The sequence below is a fragment of the Staurois parvus genome, unplaced genomic scaffold, assembly GCF_062004578.1.
Source record: "Staurois parvus isolate SC_StPar_1 unplaced genomic scaffold, SC_StPar_1.0 ptg002337l, whole genome shotgun sequence".
Lineage (NCBI taxonomy): Eukaryota > Metazoa > Chordata > Amphibia > Anura > Ranidae > Staurois > Staurois parvus.
This window is the reverse complement of record NW_028320133.1, coordinates 259,038-278,047: the sequence shown is the minus strand read 5'-3', so window position 1 is coordinate 278,047 and position 19,010 is coordinate 259,038. Positions and strand designations below refer to the sequence as shown.

General features: G+C 47.3%; 1 long non-coding RNA gene across 2 annotated transcripts in view; it reads left to right on the top strand.

Annotated features, from left to right (window-relative positions):
* LOC149431223 (uncharacterized) overlaps positions 1-19,010 on the top strand; it is a 404,708-nt gene that overhangs the window by 249,326 nt on the left and 136,372 nt on the right. The window contains exon 5 of one of the 2 annotated variants that reach the window (XR_016309353.1): positions 11,852-11,970. The exons of the other annotated variant lie outside the window; for it this stretch is intronic. This is a non-coding gene — a long non-coding RNA (uncharacterized LOC149431223). Of the gene's footprint in view, positions 1-11,851; positions 11,971-19,010 lie in introns of those variants that run through there. 2 annotated transcript variants of the gene reach the window in all.

Sequence of the window (19,010 nt, the reverse complement as noted above, 5' to 3'; positions counted from 1 at the left end):
CTTGAAGGTGAAAGTCAAGCTTTCGCCTGTAGCCTCTAGAGGTTCTCTAAAGGTTGGATGTTTCTCTGGATAATCTGTTGTAGAGAGGAGGAGAGCTTGGTACCAAAGCCAATGTCTGAGACAGGGAACCAGCTCAGCACCAGTGTCCTAGACAGTAGCGTCCGAGGCCCTGAAATAGGGGATAAACTCCTCGCTAATGTTGGAGGCTCTACAAGACAAGTGTGAGAGGCCCTGAAACAGGGGATAAACTCCACTCTGATGTCGGAGGCTCCGCAGAGACACAGGAGTGCAAAGCCCTGAATATGGGGTACGAGCCTAGTATCTGGTCCAGATTAATGGCAAACTGACCGGCCATGAGCTGCAGCCAAAGAGCGCGGGATGCCCTAGTGAAGCATGCTTCTCACATCCTCTAGAGCTTTGAAGGTCAGTAGCCAGGTTTTAACCTAGCAGCTCTCCCCCCACTTTGTGTCTTTTTGCCCCATGTTGGCATTGTGTCCACAGTAGCATTTGCTTTTGGTAGAGTAGGGTTTGGCCAGAAAGGTTTAGTTTGACGCAGTTGGCCAGCTTAAACATGTATTGCAATATGTGTGAACTAAAAATCTCAATGTTTATGGCAAAGTTTGCTGGAAAGGATATATAGCAGTGTGCAGAGGGTTGTTCCTGGATCTTCCCATGTCTGTGTGGAGCACAAAGGTGCCATTTTACAAATGTGACAACGGTTGCACTGTAGGCCCTAGTGGAGCTCTGACAGAGTCCTCTTTGGGCTACTTGTTGGGATTTCTTGAAGGTGAAAGTCAAGCTTTCGCCTGTAGCCTCTAGAGGTTCTCTAAAGGTTGGATGTTTCTCTGGATAATCTGTTGTAGAGAGGAGGAGAGCTTGGTACCAAAGCCAATGTCTGAGACAGGGAACCAGCTCAGCACCAGTGTCCTAGACAGTAGCGTCCTAGGCCCTGAAATAGGGGATGATCTCCTCGCTAATGTTGGAGGCTCTACAAGACAAGTGTGAGAGGCCCTGAAACAGGGTATAAACTCCACTCTGATGTCGGAGGCTCCGCAGAGATACAGGAGTGCAAAGCCCTGAATATGGGGTACGAGCCTAGTATCTGGTCCAGATTAATGGCAAACTGACCGGCCATGAGCTGCAGCCAAAGAGCGCGGGATGCCCTAGTGAAGCATGCTTCTCACATCCTCTAGAGCTTTGAAGGTCAGTAGGCAGGTTTTAACCTAGCAGCTCTCCCCCCACTTTGTGTCTTTTTGCCCCATGTTGGCATTGTGTCCACAGTAGCATTTGCTTTTGGTAGAGTAGGGTTTGGCCAGAAAGGTTTAGTTTGACGCAGTTGGCCAGCTTAAACATGTATTGCAATATGTGTGAACTAAAAATCTCAATGTTTATGGCAAAGTTTGCTGGAAAGGATATATAGCAGTGTGCAGAGGGTTGTTCCTGGATCTTCCCATGTCTGTGTGGAGCACAAAGGTGCCATTTTACAAATGTGACAACGGTTGCACTGTAGGCCCTAGTGGAGCTCTGACAGAGTCCTCTTTGGGCTACTTGTTGGGATTTCTTGAAGGTGAAAGTCAAGCTTTCGCCTGTAGCCTCTAGAGGTTCTCTAAAGGTTGGATGTTTCTCTGGATAATCTGTTGTAGAGAGGAGGAGAGCTTGGTACCAAAGCCAATGTCTGAGACAGGGAACCAGCTCAGCACCAGTGTCCTAGACAGTAGCGTCCTAGGCCCTGAAATAGGGGATGAACTCCTCGCTAATGTTGGAGGCTCTACAAGACAAGTGTGAGAGGCCCTGAAACAGGGGATAAACTCCACTCTGATGTCGGAGGCTCCGCAGAGACACAGGAGTGCAAAGCCCTGAATATGGGGTACGAGCCTAGTATCTGGTCCAGATTAATGGCAAACTGACCGGCCATGAGCTGCAGCCAAAGTGCGCGGGATGCCCTAGTGAAGCATGCTTCTCACATCCTCTAGAGCTTTGAAGGTCAGTAGCCAGGTTTTAACCTAGCAGCTCTCCCCCCACTTTGTGTCTTTTTGCCCCATGTTGGCATTGTGTCCACAGTAGCATTTGCTTTTGGTAGAGTAGGGTTTGGCCAGAAAGGTTTAGTTTGACGCAGTTGGCCAGCTTAAACATGTATTGCAATATGTGTGAACTAAAAATCTCAATGTTTATGGCAAAGTTTGCTGGAAAGGATATATAGCAGTGTGCAGAGGGTTGTTCCTGGATCTTCCCATGTCTGTGTGGAGCACAAAGGTGCCATTTTACAAATGTGACAACGGTTGCACTGTAGGCCCTAGTGGAGCTCTGACAGAGTCCTCTTTGGGCTACTTGTTGGGATTTCTTGAAGGTGAAAGTCAAGCTTTCGCCTGTAGCCTCTAGAGGTTCTCTAAAGGTTGGATGTTTCTCTGGATAATCTGTTGTAGAGAGGAGGAGAGCTTGGTACCAAAGCCAATGTCTGAGACAGGGAACCAGCTCAGCACCAGTGTCCTAGACAGTAGCGTCCGAGGCCCTGAAATAGGGGATGAACTCCTCGCTAATGTTGGAGGCTCTACAAGACAAGTGTGAGAGGCCCTGAAACAGGGGATAAACTCCACTCTGATGTCGGAGGCTCCGCAGAGACACAGGAGTGCAAAGCCCTGAATATGGGGTACGAGCCTAGTATCTGGTCCAGATTAATGGCAAACTGAGCGGCCATGAGCTGCAGCCAAAGAGCGCGGGATGCCCTAGTGAAGCATGCTTCTCACATCCTCTAGAGCTTTGAAGGTCAGTAGCCAGGTTTTAACCTAGCAGCTCTCCCCCCACTTTGTGTCTTTTTGCCCCATGTTGGCATTGTGTCCACAGTAGCATTTGCTTTTGGTAGAGTAGGGTTTGGCCAGAAAGGTTTAGTTTGACGCAGTTGGCCAGCTTAAACATGTATTGCAATATGTGTGAACTAAAAATCTCAATGTTTATGGCAAAGTTTGCTGGAAAGGATATATAGCAGTGTGCAGAGGGTTGTTCCTGGATCTTCCCATGTCTGTGTGGAGCACAAAGGTGCCATTTTACAAATGTGACAACGGTTGCACTGTAGGCCCTAGTGGAGCTCTGACAGAGTCCTCTTTGGGCTACTTGTTGGGATTTCTTGAAGGTGAAAGTCAAGCTTTCGCCTGTAGCCTCTAGAGGTTCTCTAAAGGTTGGATGTTTCTCTGGATAATCTGTTGTAGAGAGGAGGAGAGCTTGGTACCAAAGCCAATGTCTGAGACAGGGAACCAGCTCAGCACCAGTGTCCTAGACAGTAGCGTCCTAGGCCCTGAAATAGGGGATGAACTCCTCGCTAATGTTGGAGGCTCTACAAGACAAGTGTGAGAGGCCCTGAAACAGGGGATAAACTCCACTCTGATGTTGGAGGCTCCGCAGAGACACAGGAGTGCAAAGCCCTGAATATGGGGTACGAGCCTAGTATCTGGTCCAGATTAATGGCAAACTGACCGGCCATGAGCTGCAGCCAAAGAGCGCGGGATGCCCTAGTGAAGCATGCTTCTCACATCCTCTAGAGCTTTGAAGGTCAGTAGCCAGGTTTTAACCTAGCAGCTCTCCCCCCACTTTGTGTCTTTTTGCCCCATGTTGGCATTGTGTCCACAGTAGCATTTGCTTTTGGTAGAGTAGGGTTTGGCCAGAAAGGTTTAGTTTGACGCAGTTGGCCAGCTTAAACATGTATTGCAATATGTGTGAACTAAAAATCTCAATGTTTATGGCAAAGTTTGCTGGAAAGGATATATAGCAGTGTGCAGAGGGTTGTTCCTGGATCTTCTCATGTCTGTGTGGAGCACAAAGGTGCCATTTTACAAATGTGACAACGGTTGCACTGTAGGCCCTAGTGGAGCTCTGACAGAGTCCTCTTTGGGCTACTTGTTGGGATTTCTTGAAGGTGAAAGTCAAGCTTTCGCCTGTAGCCTCTAGAGGTTCTCTAAAGGTTGGATGTTTCTCTGGATAATCTGTTGTAGAGAGGAGGAGAGCTTGGTACCAAAGCCAATGTCTGAGACAGGGAACCAGCTCAGCACCAGTGTCCTAGACAGTAGCGTCCGAGGCCCTGAAATAGGGGATAAACTCCTCGCTAATGTTGGAGGCTCTACAAGACAAGTGTGAGAGGCCCTGAAACAGGGGATAAACTCCACTCTGATGTCGGAGGCTCCGCAGAGACACAGGAGTGCAAAGCCCTGAATATGGGGTACGAGCCTAGTATCTGGTCCAGATTAATGGCAAACTGAGCGGCCATGAGCTGCAGCCAAAGAGCGCGGGATGCCCTAGTGAAGCATGCTTCTCACATCCTCTAGAGCTTTGAAGGTCAGTAGCCAGGTTTTAACCTAGCAGCTCTCCCCCCACTTTGTGTCTTTTTGCCCCATGTTGGCATTGTGTCCACAGTAGCATTTGCTTTTGGTAGAGTAGGGTTTGGCCAGAAAGGTTTAGTTTGACGCAGTTGGCCAGCTTAAACATGTATTGCAATATGTGTGAACTAAAAATCTCAATGTTTATGGCAAAGTTTGCTGGAAAGGATATATAGCAGTGTGCAGAGGGTTGTTCCTGGATCTTCCCATGTCTGTGTGGAGCACAAAGGTGCCATTTTACAAATGTGACAACGGTTGCACTGTAGGCCCTAGTGGAGCTCTGACAGAGTCCTCTTTGGGCTACTTGTTGGGATTTCTTGAAGGTGAAAGTCAAGCTTTCGCCTGTAGCCTCTAGAGGTTCTCTAAAGGTTGGATGTTTCTCTGGATAATCTGTTGTAGAGAGGAGGAGAGCTTGGTACCAAAGCCAATGTCTGAGACAGGGAACCAGCTCAGCACCAGTGTCCTAGACAGTAGCGTCCGAGGCCCTGAAATAGGGGATAAACTCCTTGCTAATATTGGAGGCTCTACAAGACAAGTGTGAGAGGCCCTGAAACAGGGGATAAACTCCACTCTGATGTCGGAGGCTCCGCAGAGACACAGGAGTGCAAAGCCCTGAATATGGGGTACGAGCCTAGTATCTGGTCCAGATTAATGGCAAACTGACCGGCCATGAGCTGCAGCCAAAGAGCGCGGGATGCCCTAGTGAAGCATGCTTCTCACATCCTCTAGAGCTTTGAAGGTCAGTAGCCAGGTTTTAACCTAGCAGCTCTCCCCCCACTTTGTGTCTTTTTGCCCCATGTTGGCATTGTGTCCACAGTAGCATTTGCTTTTGGTAGAGTAGGGTTTGGCCAGAAAGGTTTAGTTTGACGCAGTTGGCCAGCTTAAACATGTATTGCAATATGTGTGAACTAAAAATCTCAATGTTTATGGCAAAGTTTGCTGGAAAGGATATATAGCAGTGTGCAGAGGGTTGTTCCTGGATCTTCCCATGTCTGTGTGGAGCACAAAGGTGCCATTTTACAAATGTGACAACGGTTGCACTGTAGGCCCTAGTGGAGCTCTGACAGAGTCCTCTTTGGGCTACTTGTTGGGATTTCTTGAAGGTGAAAGTCAAGCTTTCGCCTGTAGCCTCTAGAGGTTCTCTAAAGGTTGGATGTTTCTCTGGATAATCTGTTGTAGAGAGGAGGAGAGCTTGGTACCAAAGCCAATGTCTGAGACAGGGAACCAGCTCAGCACCAGTGTCCTAGACAGTAGCGTCCGAGGCCCTGAAATAGGGGATAAACTCCTCGCTAATGTTGGAGGCTCTACAAGACAAGTGTGAGAGGCCCTGAAACAGGGGATAAACTCCACTCTGATGTCGGAGGCTCCGCAGAGACACAGGAGTGCAAAGCCCTGAATATGGGGTACGAGCCTAGTATCTGGTCCAGATTAATGGCAAACTGACCGGCCATGAGCTGCAGCCAAAGAGCGCGGGATGCCCTAGTGAAGCATGCTTCTCACATCCTCTAGAGCTTTGAAGGTCAGTAGCCAGGTTTTAACCTAGCAGCTCTCCCCCCACTTTGTGTCTTTTTGCCCCATGTTGGCATTGTGTCCACAGTAGCATTTGCTTTTGGTAGAGTAGGGTTTGGCCAGAAAGGTTTAGTTTGACGCAGTTGGCCAGCTTAAACATGTATTGCAATATGTGTGAACTAAAAATCTCAATGTTTATGGCAAAGTTTGCTGGAAAGGATATATAGCAGTGAGCAGAAGGTTGTTCCTGGATCTTCCCATGTCTGTGTGGAGCACAAAGGTGCCATTTTACAAATGTGACAACGGTTGCACTGTAGGCCCTAGTGGAGCTCTGACAGAGTCCTCTTTGGGCTACTTGTTGGGATTTCTTGAAGGTGAAAGTCAAGCTTTCGCCTGTAGCCTCTAGAGGTTCTCTAAAGGTTGGATGTTTCTCTGGATAATCTGTTGTAGAGAGGAGGAGAGCTTGGTACCAAAGCCAATGTCTGAGACAGGGAACCAGCTCAGCACCAGTGTCCTAGACAGTAGCGTCCGAGGCCCTGAAATAGGGGATGAACTCCTCGCTAATGTTGGAGGCTCTACAAGACAAGTGTGAGAGGCCCTGAAACAGGGGATAAACTCCACTCTGATGTCGGAGGCTCCGCAGAGACACAGGAGTGCAAAGCCCTGAATATGGGGTACGAGCCTAGTATCTGGTCCAGATTAATGGCAAACTGAGCGGCCATGAGCTGCAGCCAAAGAGCGCGGGATGCCCTAGTGAAGCATGCTTCTCACATCCTCTAGAGCTTTGAAGGTCAGTAGCCAGGTTTTAACCTAGCAGCTCTCCCCCCACTTTGTGTCTTTTTGCCCCATGTTGGCATTGTGTCCACAGTAGCATTTGCTTTTGGTAGAGTAGGGTTTGGCCAGAAAGGTTTACTTTGAGGCAGTTGGCCAGCTTAAACATGTATTGCAATATGTGTGAACTAAAAATCTCTATGTTTATGGCAAAGTTTGCTGGAAAGGATATATAGCAGTGTGCAGAGGGTTGTTCCTGGATCTTCCCATGTCTGTGTGGAGCACAAAGGTGCCATTTTACAAATGTGACAACGGTTGCACTGTAGGCCCTAGTGGAGCTCTGACAGAGTCCTCTTTGGGCTACTTGTTGGGATTTCTTGAAGGTGAAAGTCAAGCTTTCGCCTGTAGCCTCTAGAGGTTCTCTAAAGGTTGGATGTTTCTCTGGATAATGTGTTCTAGAGAGGAGGAGAGCTTGGTACCAAAGCCAATGTCTGAGACAGGGAACCAGCTCAGCACCAGTGTCCTAGACAGTAGCGTCCGAGGCCCTGAAATAGGGGATGAACTCCACGCTAATGTTGGAGGCTCTACAAGACAAGTGTGAGAGGCCCTTAAACAGGGGATAAACTCCACTCTAATGTCGGAGGCTCCGCAGAGACACAGGAGTGCAAAGCCCTGAATATGAGGTACGAGCCTAGTATCTGGTCCAGATTAATGGCAAACTGACCGGCCATGAGCTGCAGCCAAAGAGCGCGGGACACCTCCAGCACTGGGGCAGGGGGGACACCTCCAGTACTGGGGCAGGGGGGACACCTCCAGTACTGGGGCAGGGGGGACACCTCCAGCACTGGGGCAGGGGGGACACCTCCAATACTCGGACAGTGGGGACACCTGCAGCACTGGGGCAGGGGGGACACCTCCAATACTCGGACAGTGGGCACACAACCAGCACTGGGGCAGGGGGGACACCTCCAGCGTTGGGGCAGGGGGGACACCTCCAATACTCGGACAGTGGGGACACCTCCAGCACTGGGGCAGGGGGGACACCTCCAGCACTGGGGCAGGGGGGACACCTCCAATACTCGGACAGTGGGGACACCTCCAGCACTGGGGCAGAGGGGGCACCTCCAATACTCGGACAGTGGGGACACCTCCAGCACTGGGGCAGGGGGGACACCTCCAGCACTGGGGCAGGGGGGACACCTCCAATACTCGGACAGTGGGGACACCTCCAGCACTGGGGCAGAGGGGGCACCTCCAATACTCGGACAGTGTGGACACCTCCAGCACTGGGGCAGAGGGGACACCTCCAATACTTGGACAGTGGGGACACCTCCAGCACTGGGGCAGGGGGGACACCTCCAATACTCGGACAGTGGGGAAATCTCCAGCACTTGGGCAGGGGGGACACCTCCAGCATGGGGGATACCTCCAGCACTGGGGCAGGGGGGACACCTCCAAAACTCGGACAGTGGGGAAATCTACAGCACTGGGGCAGGGGGGGCACCTGACACCTCCAGCAGGGGGGATACCTCCAGCACTGGGGCTGGGGGGGCTACCTTTAATACCAGGGTCCACTCCAGTACTGGGGGGGGGGGGCAGCGGCCACCTCTAATGCTGCAAAAGGGGTGGACACTGCCAAATCCAGGACAGAGGGGATACCTTCAATATGGGGAAAGAGGGAACATCTTCAAAACTGGGAAGGGGGGGGGGACATGGAACATCTGACAGCTCTAATACCAGGACACATCCAATACCAGGGGCCACCTCTCCAGTACACCAGGATGGGGGGGACACTTGACACCTTCACAACCAGTACAGGAGGCAGGTCCCCTCCAGTACACGGGGGCGATATTGGACACCTGAGATAATAGGACAAGGAGAACATCTCCAATACCAGGGTGGAGGGGGACCTGACTTCTCTTAATACTGCAATGGTGGGGAGGTGGAGGAACATCCAACACCAGGGAGACAACACTTCCAGTACTGGGATGGCGGGGACACCTCCAATACTGGGGCAGGGTAGAAAAGTGATAACTCTAATACCAGGGGGATACCACCATTATTGGGACGGGGGCATCTGATACATCCAGTAATGGAATGGGGGAGGGGGCGGTATTTTAAATATCACAGAGACACTGCCATTTCTTGGGTGGGAGGTTCCCCACCAATACCTGGATGGGGGTACACCACCAATACCAGGAACTCTCTAACACCAGGGAGACACCTCCAGTACTAGGATGGAGGGGACACCTAACACTAGGGGCACACTTCTAATACTAGGATCCCTCCCAACACCAGGGAGACACCTCCAATACAAGGACAAATGGGACACTGCCAACACCAGGACAAGGGGTAGGGACACCTGACACCTCCAGTACCTGGATACAGGGTAATATCTGACATCTCCAATACAAAGGGGACCCCTATAGGACTGCTACTAATGATTGTTTTCATAATCGATTAGTTGGCCAATTATTGCTTTGATTAATCAGATAAAAAAAAAACCTTGACAAAAGTGTGGTGTATAATTTAGTTAGTATGTAAAGTTTAAAATAGACAATTTCTTGGATATCAATATGCAGTGGTAAATATAAATAACCAGCTATGTGGTTAAGGAACAAGATATCTTATCCACTCTGAGAATGACAGAAGAGACTTATATACTATTAGAGGTTGAATCTGGTACATATCAGACTCCATTTTTATTTAACCACTTCAAGTCCGGACACTTTTGCCTCCTTCCTGTCCAGGCCAATTTTCAGCTTTCAGCGCTATCATATTTTGAATGACAATTGCGTGGTCATGCAACACTGTACCCATATGAATGTTTTTTAGCATTTTTTTGAGACCAATAAAGCTTTATTTTGGTGGTATTTATTCACCACTGGGATTTTTTTTGTTTTGCTATGTAAATGAAAAAGTCCACAAATTTTGAGTGTTTTTCTTATAAAATTTTTCAAATAAATATTTCATCATAAATCTTGGCCAAAATTTATTTTGTTATCTTTTTAGTAAAAAAAAATGCCAAATTAGTTTATAACCAAAAATTATCATTTTAAAAAATTTTTACATTTTATTATTTTTTTTTTTTTTACATACTGTCACTCTAGCAGTACAGTGTCACCATGGTGACACTGTACTACTTGTGGGGGATGATTTTTTATTTTCTTGTTTACACTGATTGCTTTTATACCCATAAAGGCTGTAAAAGCAATCATTTCTCCTTCTCTCTGACTACATTCTTGCATCCATTGAGAACTACTGTGTGAGCTGTGATTGGTCCCAGCTTGTCACATGGTACAAGGCTGTTCACAACAGCCTTGTACCATGTGATCTCTGTGATCATTCACAGATTTCACACGTAGTAAGCAATGATGTCAGAAGTGACATCTTACTTACTCCTAGATTGTTAGCTCCGTGGAGCAGTGCCCTCGAACCCCTCGTGTATTGTATTGTTACTGTACCCCACTAAAATGTACAGCGCTGAGCAAACTCTTAGCGCTATATAAATACTGTATAGTAATAATTCTTTGCATGTGATCACTGATTGGCCAATCAGTGATCACATGATTGGGACCTCACACAGAGGTTCTGTATGACGATCGGTGTTTCACTGTGTCCGGAGGACACAGCGGGCACCGGATCGTGGTGCTGTGCGATCCCAGGGAGCGCGCAAAAGCAGGGGGCGGGGAGGCCGTTTATAACCGGCCACTCGACCTTGCACTGCCACAGTCCGGCCATTTATATACAACAGTGATCCTTAGTAGTGCCTGCTGAGCTCAATGTGGTGAAATTCCTGCTGCAGCATGTGTACTTCCCTGACTGCTGCCCTCCCAGCTAAAGGGGGAACAGTTGAGGGGTGGTAAAAATTTGACTCAACCGTAGCATTCCCCAACCCCCCCAGTGTAAATACACCATTACCACACCAGTGCAGCCAGTCAGTGTCCCTGAACATCGCTATGTCACATCTGCCCCAGTGTTGACGTAAGGTTTTGTTCACAAGGGGCTTATCGATGCATACCTTGTGCAAGGGCCATGTTTACCTGCACAGGTGCTCTGTGCATCCCATGCAGGCAGTCACATTGATTATTGGGACACAACAGCTGCATGGACACAGCCGCTTTTCCCAATCCAACATCAGTGCAGGTGCATGTCCCCGAAATCACTGTCTGCATTTGGGGCTGTACACCTGCAAGGATGTCAGACTGGGGGCAGGAGTTCTGTGCATCCCCATGCAGGCAGTCCTATTCGTTTGGGCGTTTCTGCTGTCCTTGTGCTCCAGGGCCTACATAAATGAGAGAGGTAGTGAGGAAATGAGATGCCTAATTTACACCCTTATAAAGCTTGAAGGTTCTACTTTGATTTTGGGCCCCCCCCCCCCATGTGGGTAAGTTGTGAAAACGTCTCATGCATGTGCTATCCCCATACTAAGGAGGAGAAGCAGAATGTGTTGAGGTGTAATTGTAAGTGTGCCCATGCTGCTTATGTGAAAAAACTTTTTAAAATGACAACTTGGGGAAATGTTTTTTTTTTTTGTTTTGTTTTGTTTTTTTTCTTTCATTTTCTGAACAATTACAACTTCAAAAATGTTACTATGCCTCTTACTAAATACCTTGGACTGTCTGATTTAAAATTAAAAAAAAAGGGTAATTTGGGGGGTATTTGTACTGTCCTAGCATTTTAGGGCCTCAAGAAATGAGTTGGGCAGTCAGTACATCAGAATTGATCATTTTATGGATATACAGTATATACCATAGTTTGTATGTAGTAGAATGTATTTTGGCCCACATTTATGAAGAAATATTATTGGCAAAACTTTACAGACCGGAAATGAAGAAATGGCAAAACTTTTTTCCATTTTATATAGTGCAAAAAACAAAACAAAAAAAACAGTTGTGACTAAATGACTTAATACCACCAAAAGAAAGCTCTATCTGTCTCACAGATTGATATAAATTTCATATGGGTACAGTGTTGCATGACTGAGTAATTGTCATTCAAAGTACGACAGCGCTGAAATCTGAAAAATGGCCTGGGCAGGAAGGGGGTGAAACAGTCTGGTGTTCAAGCAGATAAAAAGTGTAACGTTTTGTATCTATAGTTGCTGCACTAAGCAAGAAAACTGTAAGATATAGAAACACAATTTATTTCCTACTGTAGCAAACCACTGGGCTGATTATTTTAAGTGACTTCTTATTTCTTTGCAGTTTTTTGGGAATATGGCTGCTAATCCTGAAAACGCTCAACTCTTGCCTTTACTAGAAACCTTGGAAGACACATCTACCTCACATACAGAACAGACAGATGCTTATCTTGCAATTGCAAAGTGAGTACAATTGCATTTTGGAGCTAGAAACATTCCAGATTGTTGCGGTGCAGAATATTGCAGTGGATGCAGGAATTGATTTACTAAGGAATACCTAGCCAATAAATGTTAGTGAACAAGGGGAGCTGTTTTCACTCAATACCAACTTTTCTAGTTGAACAGCCTATTCTTAAAGTGCATCTAAGCCACAAAAAAATGAATATATTGCAGCTTTCTAGTCCTTAGATGTGGTGGCTGCACTAGTTTTCTTCCTTTATTTTTTCCCTGATGATCCTCCAGTAACAAAACTGCCGTAGGATGACAATGCCTACTCTTCCTTTTGTATCATCAGAAACAAGACAGGACAACAGAATGCTGTCCTTCTCTTATTGTACATACCGGAGGGGAGTGCTTCTGTACACCTTAGAGATAATAGTTAGCAGAGTGCACAGTAAGTTATCAGCTCACGAGATTTCTAACAAGATCAACAGGTATTTTTTGCACTTATCAAGCAGATATAACAAAACCCTTTCAGGCTGAATTCACACTAGAGCGGACAGCTGCCAGAGTGCTTTACCTCTTTGGCAAGCAAATTCAGCTAAAACAACCCCATGGTGTATAATCTTCCATTCTGATCTTTAGAACTATTTAGTGGTGAATATTCCTTCAAGTAGAAATTATATTCCACAATAAAATATTTAGGGTAATGTATATCAGTTTGTGTGTAATAATTTGACATTTGTCCTCCTTTGTAGCCGTCTTAGTGGAGAAGATGGGAAAGTTTTCAATGTCTTGGTTGGAAAGCAGTTCTCTCGTCTCTTTGAAGTTTTTAAGGTGAGAAGGATAAAAGTCTTACCTTTTGTGTATGATTTATGTTAACATAAAATGTGTGATTATTGGGGATGAGCGATTAAAGCTGATCTCCAGGTTTTAGCGAACTTTGAATAGTTTGGACCAAGCTAGTCCAAATGTACTGTTTACATCATTAACAGATGCAGCACCTCTATAAACTGTATGTAGCATCAGCTACATATGCGTTGCTGTGTTCAGGCTATGGGACTATGAATGAATACAAAGGTTCCTCAGGCTGAGGTGGAGACTGTGAGGGCACCCAACCGCCTGTGAATGGCTGAGCAGCACTCAATCCAATTTGACAGCTGCTGGAACACAGTGCTGTATGTGGCTGAGACGACATACCTGTTTATATAGCGCTCACATCCACTTCATCTGTTAAGTGAAGTAAATTTGTTTATGCCAGCTTGGTCCAAATTACTTAAGTTCGCTGAATTCTGCAGTTAGATTTGAATTCACCTACAGTTGATACCCATACATTTTTTCAGAAAATCTCTCATGCAAGAATAGGGATCGTACTTGAGATTGGTAGTCATAGGTTTAATTTCTGGCTAACTGCATTCATAGTACATTTTAAGGTCTTAACAGGCGTAGGGTAACATGCATGCATCAGCAATCATTGGAAAATAGACATCTAAATGTCTGACCAGCATTTGTGCTGCCTTAATGTTTAGTTTGACGCAGTTGGCCAGCTTAAACATGTATTGCAATATGTGTGAACTAAAAATCTCAATGTTTATGGCAAAGTTTGCTGGAAAGGATATATAGCAGTGTGCAGAGGGTTGTTCCTGGATCTTCCCATGTCTATGTGGAGCACAAAGGTGCCATTTTACAAATGTGACAACGGTTGCACTGTAGGCCCTAGTGGAGCTCTGACAGAGTCCTCTTTGGGCTACTTGTTGGGATTTCTTGAAGGTGAAAGTCAAGCTTTCGCCTGTAGCCTCTAGAGGTTCTCTAAAGGTTGGATGTTTCTCTGGATAATCTGTTGTAGAGAGGAGGAGAGCTTGGTACCAAAGCCAATGTCTGAGACAGGGAACCAGCTCAGCACCAGTGTCCTAGACAGTAGCGTCCTAGGCCCTGAAATAGGGGATGAACTCCTCGCTAATGTTGGAGGCTCTACAAGACAAGTGTGAGAGGCCCTGAAACAGGGGATAAACTCCACTCTGATGTCGGAGGCTCCGCAGAGACACAGGAGTGCAAAGCCCTGAATATGGGGTACGAGCCTAGTATCTGGTCCAGATTAATGGCAAACTGAGCGGCCATGAGCTGCAGCCAAAGAGCGCGGGATGCCCTAGTGAAGCATGCTTCTCACATCCTCTAGAGCTTTGAAGGTCAGTAGCCAGGTTTTAACCTAGCAGCTCTCCCCCCACTTTGTGTCTTTTTGCCCCATGTTGGCATTGTGTCCACAGTAGCATTTGCTTTTGGTAGAGTAGGGTTTGGCCAGAAAGGTTTAGTTTGACGCAGTTGGCCAGCTTAAACATGTATTGCAATATGTGTGAACTAAAAATCTCAATGTTTATGGCAAAGTTTGCTGGAAAGGATATATAGCAGTGTGCAGAGGGTTGTTCCTGGATCTTCCCATGTCTGTGTGGAGCACAAAGGTGCCATTTTACAAATGTGACAACGGTTGCACTGTAGGCCCTAGTGGAGCTCTGACAGAGTCCTCTTTGGGCTACTTGTTGGGATTTCTTGAAGGTGAAAGTCAAGCTTTCGCCTGTAGCCTCTAGAGGTTCTCTAAAGGTTGGATGTTTCTCTGGATAATCTGTTGTAGAGAGGAGGAGAGCTTGGTACCAAAGCCAATGTCTGAGACAGGGAACCAGCTCAGCACCAGTGTCCTAGACAGTAGCGTCCTAGGCCCTGAAATAGGGGATGAACTCCTCGCTAATGTTGGAGGCTCTACAAGACAAGTGTGAGAGGCCCTGAAACAGGGGATAAACTCCACTCTGATGTCGGAGGCTCCGCAGAGACACAGGAGTGCAAAGCCCTGAATATGGGGTACGAGCCTAGTATCTGGTCCAGATTAATGGCAAACTGAGCGGCCATGAGCTGCAGCCAAAGTGCGCGGGATGCCCTAGTGAAGCATGCTTCTCACATCCTCTAGAGCTTTGAAGGTCAGTAGCCAGGTTTTAACCTAGCAGCTCTCCCCCCACTTTGTGTCTTTTTGCCCCATGTTGGCATTGTGTCCACAGTAGCATTTGCTTTTGGTAGAGTAGGGTTTGGCCAGAAAGGTTTAGTTTGACGCAGTTGGCCAGCTTAAACATGTATTGCAATATGTGTGAACTAAAAATCTCAATGTTTATGGCAAAGTTTGCTGGAAAGGATATATAGCAGTGTGCAGAGGGTTGTTCCTGGATCTTCCCATGTCTGTGTGGAGCACAAAGGTGCCATTTTACAAATGTGACAACGGTTGCACTGTAGGCCCTAGTGGAGCTCTGACAGAGTCCTCTTTGGGCTACTTGTTGGGATTTCTTGAAGGTGAAAGTCAAGCTTTCGCCTGTAGCCTCTAGAGGTTCTCTAAAGGTTGGATGTTTCTCTGGATAATCTGTTGTAGAGAGGAGGAGAGCTTGGTACCAAAGCCAATGTCTGAGACAGGGAACCAGCTCAGCACCAGTGTCCTAGACAGTAGCGTCCTAGGCCCTGAAATAGGGGATGAACTCCTCGCTAATGTTGGAGGCTCTACAAGACAAGTGTGAGAGGCCCTGAAACAGGGGATAAACTCCACTCTGATGTCGGAGGCTCCGCAGAGACACAGGAGTGCAAAGCCCTGAATATGGGGTACGAGCCTAGTATCTGGTCCAGATTAATGGCAAACTGACCGGCCATGAGCTGCAGCCAAAGTGCGCGGGATGCCCTAGTGAAGCATGCTTCTCACATCCTCTAGAGCTTTGAAGGTCAGTAGCCAGGTTTTAACCTAGCAGCTCTCCCCCCACTTTGTGTCTTTTTGCCCCATGTTGGCATTGTGTCCACAGTAGCATTTGCTTTTGGTAGAGTAGGGTTTGGCCAGAAAGGTTTAGTTTGACGCAGTTGGCCAGCTTAAACATGTATTGCAATATGTGTGAACTAAAAATCTCAATGTTTATGGCAAAGTTTGCTGGAAAGGATATATAGCAGTGTGCAGAGGGTTGTTCCTGGATCTTCCCATGTCTGTGTGGAGCACAAAGGTGCCATTTTACAAATGTGACAACGGTTGCACTGTAGGCCCTAGTGGAGCTCTGACAGAGTCCTCTTTGGGCTACTTGTTGGGATTTCTTGAAGGTGAAAGTCAAGCTTTCGCCTGTAGCCTCTAGAGGTTCTCTAAAGGTTGGATGTTTCTCTGGATAATCTGTTGTAGAGAGGAGGAGAGCTTGGTACCAAAGCCAATGTCTGAGACAGGGAACCAGCTCAGCACCAGTGTCCTAGACAGTAGCGTCCGAGGCCCTGAAATAGGGGATGAACTCCTCGCTAATGTTGGAGGCTCTACAAGACAAGTGTGAGAGGCCCTGAAACAGGGGATAAACTCCACTCTGATGTCGGAGGCTCCGCAGAGACACAGGAGTGCAAAGCCCTGAATATGGGGTACGAGCCTAGTATCTGGTCCAGATTAATGGCAAACTGAGCGGCCATGAGCTGCAGCCAAAGAGCGCGGGATGCCCTAGTGAAGCATGCTTCTCACATCCTCTAGAGCTTTGAAGGTCAGTAGCCAGGTTTTAACCTAGCAGCTCTCCCCCCACTTTGTGTCTTTTTGCCCCATGTTGGCATTGTGTCCACAGTAGCATTTGCTTTTGGTAGAGTAGGGTTTGGCCAGAAAGGTTTAGTTTGACGCAGTTGGCCAGCTTAAACATGTATTGCAATATGTGTGAACTAAAAATCTCAATGTTTATGGCAAAGTTTGCTGGAAAGGATATATAGCAGTGTGCAGAGGGTTGTTCCTGGATCTTCCCATGTCTGTGTGGAGCACAAAGGTGCCATTTTACAAATGTGACAACGGTTGCACTGTAGGCCCTAGTGGAGCTCTGACAGAGTCCTCTTTGGGCTACTTGTTGGGATTTCTTGAAGGTGAAAGTCAAGCTTTCGCCTGTAGCCTCTAGAGGTTCTCTAAAGGTTGGATGTTTCTCTGGATAATCTGTTGTAGAGAGGAGGAGAGCTTGGTACCAAAGCCAATGTCTGAGACAGGGAACCAGCTCAGCACCAGTGTCCTAGACAGTAGCGTCCTAGGCCCTGAAATAGGGGATGAACTCCTCGCTAATGTTGGAGGCTCTACAAGACAAGTGTGAGAGGCCCTGAAACAGGGGATAAACTCCACTCTGATGTCGGAGGCTCCGCAGAGACACAGGAGTGCAAAGCCCTGAATATGGGGTACGAGCCTAGTATCTGGTCCAGATTAATGGCAAACTGAGCGGCCATGAGCTGCAGCCAAAGAGCGCGGGATGCCCTAGTGAAGCATGCTTCTCACATCCTCTAGAGCTTTGAAGGTCAGTAGCCAGGTTTTAACCTAGCAGCTCTCCCCCCACTTTGTGTCTTTTTGCCCCATGTTGGCATTGTGTCCACAGTAGCATTTGCTTTTGGTAGAGTAGGGTTTGGCCAGAAAGGTTTAGTTTGACGCAGTTGGCCAGCTTAAACATGTATTGCAATATGTGTGAACTAAAAATCTCAATGTTTATGGCAAAGTTTGCTGGAAAGGATATATAGCAGTGTGCAGAGGGTTGTTCCTGGATCTTCTCATGTCTGTGTGGAGCACAAAGGTGCCATTTTACAAATGTGACAACGGTTGCACTGTAGGCCCTAGTGGAGCTCTGACAGAGTCCTCTTTGGGCTACTTGTTGGGATTTCTTGAAGGTGAAAGTCAAGCTTTCGCCTGTAGCCTCTAGAGGTTCTCTAAAGGTTGGATGTTTCTCTGGATAATCTGTTGTAGAGAGGAGGAGAGCTTGGTACCAAAGCCAATGTCTGAGACAGGGAACCAGCTCAGCACCAGTGTCCTAGACAGTAGCGTCCAAGGCCCTGAAATAGGGGATAAACTCCTCGCTAATGTTGGAGGCTCTACAAGACAAGTGTGAGAGGCCCTGAAACAGGGGATAAACTCCACTCTAATGTCGGAGGCTCCGCAGAGACACAGGAGTGCAAAGCCCTGAATATGGGGTACGAGCCTAGTATCTGGTCCAGATTAATGGCAAACTGACCGGCCATGAGCTGCAGCCAAAGAGCGCGGGATGCCCTAGTGAAGCATGCTTCTCACATCCTCTAGAGCTTTGAAGGTCAGTAGCCAGGTTTTAACCTAGCAGCTCTCCCCCCACTTTGTGTCTTTTTGCCCCATGTTGGCATTGTGTCCACAGTAGCATTTGCTTTTGGTAGAGTAGGGTTTGGCCAGAAAGGTTTAGTTTGACGCAGTTGGCCAGCTTAAACATGTATTGCAATATGTGTGAACTAAAAATCTCAATGTTTATGGCAAAGTTTGCTGGAAAGGATATATAGCAGTGTGCAGAGGGTTGTTCCTGGATCTTCCCATGTCTGTGTGGAGCACAAAGGTGCCATTTTACAAATGTGACAACGGTTGCACTGTAGGCCCTAGTGGAGCTCTGACAGAGTCCTCTTTGGGCTACTTGTTGGGATTTCTTGAAGGTGAAAGTCAAGCTTTCGCCTGTAGCCTCTAGAGGTTCTCTAAAGGTTGGATGTTTCTCTGGATAATCTGTTGTAGAGAGGAGGAGAGCTTGGTACCAAAGCCAATGTCTGAGACAGGGAACCAGCTCAGCACCAGTGTCCTAGACAGTAGCGTCCGAGGCCCTGAAATAGGGGATAAACTCCTCGCTAATGTTGGAGGCTCTACAAGACAAGTGTGAGAGGCCCTGAAACAGGGGATAAACTCCACTCTGATGTCGGAGGCTCCGCAGAGACACAGGAGTGCAAAGCCCTGAATATGGGGTACGAGCCTAGTATCTGGTCCAGATTAATGGCAAACTGAGCGGCCATGAGCTGCAGCCAAAGAGCGCGGGATGCCCTAGTGAAGCATGCTTCTCACATCCTCTAGAGCTTTGAAGGTCAGTAGCCAGGTTTTAACCTAGCAGCTCTCCCCCCACTTTGTGTCTTTTTGCCCCATGTTGGCATTGTGTCCACAGTAGCATTTGCTTTTGGTAGAGTAGGGTTTGGCCAGAAAGGTTTAGTTTGACGCAGTTGGCCAGCTTAAACATGTATTGCAATATGTGTGAACTAAAAATCTCAATGTTTATGGCAAAGTT